This window comes from Onychostoma macrolepis, chromosome 01, assembly GCF_012432095.1.
Source record: "Onychostoma macrolepis isolate SWU-2019 chromosome 01, ASM1243209v1, whole genome shotgun sequence".
Taxonomy (NCBI): Eukaryota; Metazoa; Chordata; class Actinopteri; order Cypriniformes; family Cyprinidae; genus Onychostoma; species Onychostoma macrolepis.
The window spans coordinates 7,000,468-7,011,001 of NC_081155.1; the positions used below are offsets into that span (position 1 = coordinate 7,000,468).

The 10,534-nt window shown below is 35.4% G+C and overlaps 1 long non-coding RNA gene across 1 annotated transcript; it reads right to left on the reverse strand.

The window, feature by feature from the left end:
* Nucleotides 1-769: 769 nt before the first annotated feature.
* Nucleotides 770-6,380, reverse strand: LOC131547943 (uncharacterized). Its single transcript, XR_009273053.1, has 3 exons — nucleotides 6,169-6,380; nucleotides 2,870-2,997; nucleotides 770-1,003 (listed from the first exon to the last, which is right to left on the reverse strand). It is a non-coding gene; the product is annotated as an uncharacterized LOC131547943 (long non-coding RNA).
* Between the last annotated feature and the right edge of the window lie 4,154 nt (nucleotides 6,381-10,534).

Below are 10,534 nucleotides of genomic sequence, written 5' to 3' on the forward strand. Positions count from 1 at the left end.
ATTGTTCTGTGACTAAAACAACATACTTGTAGTAGCCTATTTGTTCAATTGTTCAGACTTCTGTTCTATTGTAGTTGTCTGTATTAATCAGTTTTATATAAAAAAATAAAATAAAAAAAAGTAACAGAACAAAACAAATATAACAATTACATTAAAAACATTTTCGCTGAATTCATTAAAGTTACATGTTTAAATTTTTTGGAGCAAACGTTTAAAGTTTTACATTAATACAGCAACTAGTTCCTGCAAACAGCAAGGCATCACAAATGGAAACAGCAGACACACTGTCATCGCTGTTGTCAACAACAGGTCTTTCCACGCATTCTTGGGGACAGTCCCAGTTGTCCAGGTATTGCTCCCGGTGGAATTCACAGAAATTATGCAGAACGCAGCAGGTTAGCACTACATCTGACACAGTGTTAATGTTAATGTCATTTTTCTTCAGTAAGCATCTCCACCTTCCTTTAACGTGTCCAAATGCGTTCTCCACAACTATCCTTGCTGATCTCAACCGATGGTTGAAGTGTCACTTTTCTTGTCTGAGTGTAACACTGTTAGGGAAGGCTTTGATCAGCCATTTTTTCAAGGGATAGGCCGGATCACCCATTACATATAGAGGAATCTCCAAGCCATTAATGTGCCCTGAGTGCTAAAGCAAACAAATAAATAAAAAATAATATAGTATTTAATGGGTGGTTCAATGTTCAAAGATGTTGTTTGACTATTACAGTATAAATGAATTACAGGAAAGAACATGTATGGGCTATGAAGCATGAATATTAAATATAAATTATTCTAGCAAATAATTAAAACAGATAATGTGTGCTCCATTCTTGCCAACAGTTCCCAAATTGTCACAGGCTATTTTGCAAGCACTTCTCTCACCTCTCTTGCATAAAGATAAGCACCCTGTCGATGTTCAGCAAGACAATAAATATCGGAATTTGCCAGTACCCTAGCATCATGTGTCCTTCCAGGCCACCCAGCGTAAACATCTGTGAAACTATAAACAAAATGCAGAAAATTGTGATTAGTAGCCTAAATGTGTGTGTGTGTGTGTGTGTGTGTGTGTGTGTGTGTGCACTTGTTCACTACTCACTGCTGTGTGTGCAGAGCACCATTTCAATGCATTTAAATGCAGAGCACCATTTCGAGTATGGGTCACCATACTTGACAATACGTCACGACTTAACTTAACTTAACTTAACTTAACTAAATAATTAATTAACCAAAGGAAAGAATACTGTCTGTATAGTTACTTGCCACATTTTGTGATCAACTACGCCTTGTAGGATTATTGAATGCCAGCCTTTGCGATTATGATGGTCTGCGGGGTTTTCTCTCTGTGATATGATTGGGATGTGTTGTCTGTAATCAATTGGCTTTCGCCAGTTTGAAAACTGCTTTTGTAGAGCTGGTTTGAGTTCATTAGCCAAGGACATAAAAGTATCTCGACTCATCCTGAAATGTTTAACCCAGTCAGTATCACTGTAATTGTGTACCGTTACATTCCAAGAACCATCTCCTTGTAGACGTCATTTCACTCATACACGACGGTCTGGCGACATCTGTCTTCGTTTGTTGTGTCGGTGCCTGAGTGACTTTCTGGCTCTTTGAAACTAATTTCAGCCTCTTTTAATCGTAGGCGATGTTCCCGATGCAGTAATTCAATTATTTTAAGTGTTTTTTTGTTGTTTTTTTCCAGTTGGAACAATTTTGTTAAGAAAATATAACTGTCAATACCACAGAAGCTAACATTGTGACAAACCGTCCAGTGCACGATACACTGTAGCACACGCAGGAAATTTAAATTTAATGTTGTTACATTTTAAAATGTCGTGTTTTTATTTCGTTTTTTATATAATTTGTTTTAAACAGCATTAAAGCATTAAACAGTCTGTGTAAATGCACATTTTCGTGGTTTTATGCCGCTTCAGATTTGGTTACTGTGCCGCCTTTGCTGTGTAAAGATGCCTTTATAGGGATGACCGCAGTCTCGTTTAGACATCATTTATACTGCTTGATAAAATGAACACTCTTAGGATGCATTCAAATAAAATTCATGCAAATCAACTCACAGACACAGTGTGTTCGTATAAAAATAAAGAAACTTCACTTATCATACAGTTGATAACAAATAACAAACAATTTAGTTTAGTTGGGTCCAGTTAGTTGAGGTTTATTTTTTTTTTTTTAAGAAGTTTCTTTGCTCACCAAATATTTCAAAATATTTAAATATTTTTATAAATCTATATATTTTTAAATATATATTTAAAAATGCTTAAAAATGTTACTGTTTGTTATACTTTGGTTCAAATCAATGCAGGCTTGGTTAACAGAAGAAAAGAGAAGAGAAAAAAAAAATTTAATCTTACTGTTAAAAAAACATTTAACTGGTAGTGTATGTTAACCTGTTGGAGCTGAATTGGGGGGAAATTTCGGTAACACTTTATTTTGATGGTCCCTTTTGAACATTCTGTTGACACTAAGTAATGTTTCAACTACATGTCAACAAACTCTCATAAGAGTATTAGTAGACTGTTTGCTTCATATCTACTCACTCCTTATTGTGCTGGTCTCCCAACAGATATTCTACTGACTATAAGTAACTTTGCAAGAACGTGTCAACTTAATCTAACCCTAACCCTACCAGTCAACTAATACACTACTAACACTCTAATGAGAGTTAGTAGAAATGTAGGTGCAACATTACTTATAGTCAATAGAATGCGTTAAAGGGACCATCAAAATAAAGTGAAACTGAAATTTCTAATTCATTTTTATTTCATCTGCAATTAACCAATTAAAATTCTGATATATTCAAAGATGGTACATTCATTATTCATGCAATAGTCAAGTGTTCAGGTACCTGAATAATGTCTGCATGCACAATAATGAAAAGTACACACATAAAGGCCTCCATATACAGCAGAGAGTCTGATGTGGCAGGTGGACTTCAGTCCAGAGGTTGTCACATCTCTGTCTTCATGAACTGTCCTGAAACACAATTTAAATAAACTATTATTATAATATAAATATAGCTTCACAATACTCATTTTGTCTTCAGTCACACTGATATTTAGTCTTTACTGAATCGTTTCAGTGTTTTTAAAATTATTTAAAAATTTTAAACGCCTCTCACGTTTGATTTTTTTTAATCATGAAAAACAGTTAATAAATTCATTGTAACACACTGTACTGTGTGAACTGAACAGTGAACAGTGATGTGTGAACTGAATTTGGTGAAAGTACAATGTATTACAGTGAAGTTATTAACTTTTTTTTCCAATAACAGTGAAGTTATTAAATATGTTTTTAAAAAATCATCCAAAAGCAATTATTTTCTAAATAAGTGTTGCAGTATAACCAGCAGGAGAGCAGTGATGTGTGAACTGAATTTGGTAACACTACAGTGTATTACTGTGAAGTTATTGAGTATTTTATTAGTAACATTTTTCACGTTTCGCACTTTGCACACGGTCCCTTCGGACTTGTCTCTCAGACGCCAGCGCATTGAAATCAATGTATTTTGTACAGAGTGGAGGAAAGCTTGTTTTGAGGAAAACACGCTTGTAGCTCATTTGCTACATCACTACGAAAGAAAAGAGGCGTCATTTGTGTAGTAAAAATGTTTTGCTCATGACTTATTGATCCGGAAAAGTCGAATCTGTGAATGTCTTGCCAACTTTACCAAACTGTATTACATGGGGTTCTTCAATGTCACACCTTCCAGTTAAATAACTTTCCAAAGGAGGGTCACCCCGCTACAAAACAACTTGCTAAATATTTATTTGGGCCTAAACAACATACTACAAGTCTTTAATTTTAAATTATTTGCTCTAGATGTTCAATATCTACCAACATTGTATTGAATGGGGTTCTTCAATGGCACGCCTTCCAGTTCAAATAGCAGAATAGGATTGGAGAGATGGAAAAGGAGAAAAACACAAGAGCTTCAAAGGGGAGCTGTAACATAGCCACATATGTATAGCCTAAAATATATAGGGGTCATTCTATGGAAGTGTCTATTTTTCTGTCCCTATATAGCCTTTACAAAAACACTTGGTTACAATTTTGTTTAAATTTTTAAATGAAACAATGTGTTATTTGAACAATTACACCTTCTTGAGCCATCAATATCTGTTTTTAATTAATTATAAAGAATTCCAAGCACCACAAAACTGCTCGTCCCCACAGCCGTGTACAGAGGGAAAGTGCTTTATTTTGAGGTCAAAAACAGGTTTTTCTACCGTTTAAAATAAAATAATGTATACATAACTATCATCAAATAAATGACATAAAAAACAAAATGCCAAATAAATATTATAGAAAAAATATTTTAAATATATAATATATATATATATATTAAAAAAGAAAATATTATATTATTTAATATTATTAAAAATATTATAAAAAAATATTTTTTTAAAAATCATTAAGCTGTCGTTTATGTGTATTCATGAAGTCAAAAGGTATAATCTAATAATGTGGTCTAAATTTAAATGTTAAAAAAAGAAATGCATTAAGAGATCTTGCCATACCAGGCTATTCGAACCAAATGTATTTACTCTAGTATTAGGATATGACTACTTGTTTTTTTTTTTTTTTTAATTACAGCCCGTGATAATTAATACATTACAAAAAAACATTGTAAAAATTAGGCTAAAAGAAAGCCATCCCACTCATCTACGTCTACTTCTATCATCGCTTGGATTACAGCGTCACGCGCCTTCTTTTTGAATGTGATTTTTCTCCAATGAGGGGGCGGGACATATGGCAAAATACACTACAGCACTTATATTATTGCACTGGTTGGCTATTAACTGCGAGCAGACCAAGTGTCAATTAATGCAGTGTTTCCCAACCTTTTTTCTGCCGCGGCACAGTTTTGATATGTAAAAAATCCCATGGCACACCACCGGTGTTGGGGAAAGTTACTTTTAAAAGTAATGCATTACAATATTGCGTTACTCCCTAAAAAAGTAACTAATTACGTTACTTAGTTACTTTTTATGGAAAGCAATGCGTTGCATTACTTTTGCGTTACTTTTTAAATATGAGCAGGGCTTGATTGTTTTTAATATTAATAAGTTCTATTTATAGCAAACGTAAAAGCCCTTTCACACCAAAAAGTGTAATGAATAAACCTCAGACTGAAGGAAAAGTAAATTCACGTCTGTACAGTAGAAGGCAGGAGAAGAAGGTTCAACACTCTTCAGCAATAAAAAAACAATGAAGCACAATTGTTAGTTCATCTAAAATCATTTTTGCTTATTAGTATGATTGAACTGGATCATCAAAGGTCAGCAGCAAAGACATTGGTTAATAAAATGAGATTAGATACATTTGTTATTTAACATTTAATTACTGCAGGTTTACGTCATATTCTGAGTTTGCATTTCACTGTTTTAATTCATTTTGATGAACACTATTTTTATTTTTTTTTGCGAGTGGGATGAATTAATGCATATTCACATTTAATTATACATTACTGACACTCTATCCTCCAATTTGATACTGTTAAGTGCTTTGACACAATCTGTATTATTAAAAGCGCTATATAAATAAAGGTGACTTGACTTGACTTAATCTAGAACTACAGTAACACCATGTTCACACAACACCTCTGCACTTCCGATTTCTCCCAATATGGGGAGACTTGTCAGTCAATAAATGGGAAAATAAAGTCCCCCCCCCCAATAATTAAACACTGCGCCTTCAGAGTTAGTATTTTGGCTTTATATAGGATCAGACACTTGCACTTAATTTCTTAAAATCATACTCAAATGAAGTTAACAAGGTCTTTGACGACCGAATGACAGAGATCTGTGTTTTGTCCATCATTTGAACGGCCGCATCTGAGGTAACGTTAGTAAATAAATAGCATCACATTTTCATTAGTTTGCAGGTTTAAAGTTTATTGTAGCTATATGGGCACTCAGTTTCTCTTGTTGTTTAATACATTTGACCAAAATCTCACGATATAAAAGACGAACCGCTATGCACTGGATATTTAAAACCTACAAATGTGTATTGGTTACAACTAGACACCAAATGCTAAGACAGACTGCTCTTTAAACATACAAAAACATTAGCCTTTATAGACAGCGTTTCTTGAGTAAAGGAAACGCTGCTCTTATTCAAACATCAGTTCTTTATTTAGCTAACCTTGCATTGTGAAGAAGTAGACGTCTGCTTCAAACTGCGCGGCGCTTCATTCTGAATGGTGGCGGGGTGGAGTTATGAGGTTTGACTGACAATTTGAGGATCCAATGGCGTTACGAGGTTAAGTCACAAGCTCTTTTGAATGCTTTTCATTGGTTAATATTTGTAAACCCCACAAACAGACATAACGCTGACCAATAGCACTGATTTAAAATAATAATGACGAAATATAATAGAGATATGGAATTTTAGATAATTTTCCACGGCACACCCGACAACCTGTCACGGCACACTAGTGTGCCGCGGCACAGTGGTTGGGAAACACTGAATTAATGCACTGGAGAATACGGCGAACATAAAGAAACGAAGTTGCTTGTCAGATTTCCCTAACAAGCTACCATATTTTTTTTTTAATAAGCCCAAAAAACTGCAACCCGCGACCAGGGATTTTTTCACGCAACTTTGCAAAAAAAGCAATACGCGGACTTGGCAACTGCTTGTGTCTGCTCTTCATTCGGCAGCGCTAAACCTGGACGCGCATATACTCACTTGCCGGCAACCCGCCAAAATAAAAGCCTACTGATTTTTGTACATGTACATTTTTGTACATTGTAAATACATTTTCATTTACATGCACAAAGTAGCCACATTTTCAACCTTTTCACTGAACACAAATAAATTAAGATAACTGAACTTAATTGCAATGCTTTAAGTAACAGATGTAGTAAAAACTTGATCAAACTGTGTAATGTCAACAGCGCAGAAACAAATAAGTAAGATGAACGTAATTTTACTAAGTTAACAGTGCATCATCTTTTACAGTGTAGTTAGTCAAATAAAAGTTAAATAAAATAAAGTTCATACTACTACTGATATATGATTTATCAATTATAGGTTACATACCACTTATGATTAGTAAGTGCTCATTTATGATGATACACCTTGTTATTAGCTTGTACCTGTAATTGTTGATCATCAGGTAGTATAATAACTAACACACACACACACACTATACCCAGTCAACAATTTGATCTCACAGTGATGTCACCATGAGCTCACAGGATACTGGTGATGAGGTCACAATGTGAGGTAACAGTGAGCTAAAAGTGTAACCTCACAGCGCCCTCACTGTGTGCTCATACTAATGTGAGGTCAAAGTGCACTCACTGCACAGATACTAGGTACCCAGCATGCATTGCAACATGAAACTTTTGATTGTCACCATTGTTGAGATTCATACACTGATTCTTGATGTCTCTCTTTGTTTTTAAATGAGAGGGTAGTTAATAATGTTTGTGTCTTATGCTTTTATCCTTCATAACTGATGAGACTGCTGGGTCCTATACTGTATAATCACAGAGCTTTTATATTTAGAAACTGTTGATTAATAAAACCTCACCAAGATTGCATATTGAATCTAGGTGATGACTGTGTTATCATCAATAACAAACCAGTATCACCTGGTTGCAGTCTCTCTTTGGTTTTTCTTGCCATAACAAATGTGCTTTACAAACACAGTTACAGCAGCCTAAAAAATATATAACATTATAAAGCCAAGGGTCAAGAGCCCAACTAAAGCAAACACAACTCACCATGATGGTAACATATGTTTCACTTGTATCTTATAACAGAAATCTGTTAGCTGGGCGTGCACTCATGAGCTCATCATGTGAGAGCACTGTGATATCTCTGTGATAGTGTTGAGAAACAGGAAGTAGAATGTCCCCCGGTGACTGATATTTGAGCTGCCTCCTCTCAACCTGCTCAAGATTTTGAATTCACAATGAGTTCATATATTACTCACACTGTGAGGATCACCGTATGAGAATGGTGTGATGTCACTGTGATCATCGCGTGACCTCACGTGTTGACTGGGTATATATTATCAACTTCACCTAATTTTTTCGAAATTACACATTCTGTCACTGACAGTAATAGTCAAAGTGTTGTTTTTGTTTTTGCTATTTGCTATTTTGTCTTTTGCTATTTTTCTATTCTGGTTGCATTAAAGATGTGAACACGTTATTTGTGTATATCTGATTGGAATATTTAAAATCATGTTTGTTGAGGTAACTTCACTGTCAACAGTATACTCTTAATTTTTTTTTGTTTGTTTTGTTTTATAGGAATTACACACCGGGCCATTCCACTGTCCTTCCTGTGTGTTTGGCTTTTTCAGAACCTGCACGGTGAGTCTCCTTGAATAACTGACAGGACAACTCTATGCATTTCATCAAAATACAAAAGTGTTTTTACTCATACTGTTGTTTAGTCAGTTCATCAACGTTTGATTGGTTTTACTACATCTGTGTTGTTTTGTTCAAACTAATTTGCCATTTATTTGAAAGGGACAGCTCACCCAAAAACTAAAATTCAGTCACATGCGACTCATGGCTCCTAGAAAATTTTGCACATACTTTATGTTCTGAGGTGAATATATCTGTTGTTTTCTGCCCGTCAGAACAACAAATCAAGTTTTTGCATTGTTTTGGTCTGGAGATCTTCACCTCATTAAAGACAATACACGAGTAATACTTTTGAGTTTTCTCAGAGTCATGTTTTGTGTAGTGTTTTAAACTTAGAAATTTTCCTTGGTGAGTCGAAGTGAAATGTTGAGCAAATATATTCTCATAAACGCAGTCCTCCGCATCAGACCAACGGAATTTTTTTATTTTTTTATTTCCCCTTTTGTGTTATCAAAAAGAAAGGCCATATGGCATAAGAGTAAATAATGACTGAATTTTCATTTTTGGGTGAACTTTAGCTTGGCTAAATCTTTGTGAGATTATTTGTCAAAAACAATTTAAAATAAAATAAAAAAATAATAATAATTTATGGTTAAAAAAAATTATTAAATTGAACACTAATATTTTTGGACACCATGGATTTGTTTGTGATTTGTATCTCCCTTTCATTCATTCATTTAGGACAAGTCTGATGAGTTTGGAGATGTTGCCGTGGCCCTCTTTACAGACGATACAAATTTCATTACCAACCTGTGAAAATCTCATTATGGAAATATGACTCAAGTTGTTATAGCTCTAAATACAACACAGTTACAAAAGAGATTAATAAATATTGTGTTAATTGTTGTCAAGAATCCGGTTCATGGTCTTCTGTCCATTCACCATCAGAGGTCGCCCTTCCTTCATATAGACTCTCGCACCACACAGACCTTTGCCCATTACACTGGACTGCATTTCCCATCGTCCATTGCACTGAGCACACAACTGTCATCATCACACAGCTGTGATCGTCGACCCACGCTTGTCCTTGGATTACTCTGTGTCTTGCCCATGCCATACCTGTTTGCCGTTGTTTGACCCTGCCTGTGTTTTGACCACGTCACTGTATAATAAAAGCTTTGCACATGGATCCGCACGTCTCACGTCTCGTTGGCTCCGTTACAATTGTACTTAATAGTGCCTCTCTGTGTACTTTCAGGTTCTATGAACTTCATGCCATGAGAACTGTGATTGAGTAACTTTTTTTAATTTTTTTTTATTTATGAACAAATCTGAAATGGCACATTCCCAGTTATTACAGAGATAGTTCACTCAAAATGAACATTCTGTCATTAATTACTCACCCTCATGTCGTTCAAAACCCATAAGATCTTCGTTCATCTTTGGAACACAAAATAAGATATTTTTGATGAAATCCAAGCTTTCTGACCCTGCATAGACAGCAATGCAACTGAAATGTTCAAAAATATCTTAATTTGTGTTCTGAAGATGAACGAAGATCTTATGGATTTGGAACAACATGAGGGTGAGTAATTAATGGCAGAATTTTCATTTTTGAAATCCCTATCCCTTTAAGATTTATATAAATGCTTTAGACTAGTTATTCTTTTTAAATTCTTCATAATATGAATAGTGTATAAGGATTGCTCAAAACTTAATGGAATTTTACTATAAAATTGAGGTCTTTAACAGGATTAAATATTTTTTGAGTGTATATTGTTACATGTCTGCCTGTCCGAGTCCCCGTTTTCCTTATTTGGTTAGTTTCCGTTGTTTGTTAATTATCTGCGATTGTCCCCACCTGGGGCTATTCCCCTACGTGTCCTGCTCCGTCTTGGGCGCCCAAGCTCCCTGCTCCCTGCTCCTCCTAGGCCTTCCAAGCCTCCTGACCCGCCTTGGCCTTCCAAGCCCCCTGACCCGCCATGGCCCTCGGAGTCCCCTGACCCGCCATGGCCCTCGGAGTCCCCTGATCCGCCCTGGATGCCTCCCCAGTATCCGGTATCTCCGTCCTGCACCGGCATCCAGGGTTCATGTGTTTTTTCTGTAAGGGAGTAGTAAGTGAGTCAATTTACCAAAAAAAATAAAACAATCAAAGCTTCATTTGTCATAAACTTATTATGCGG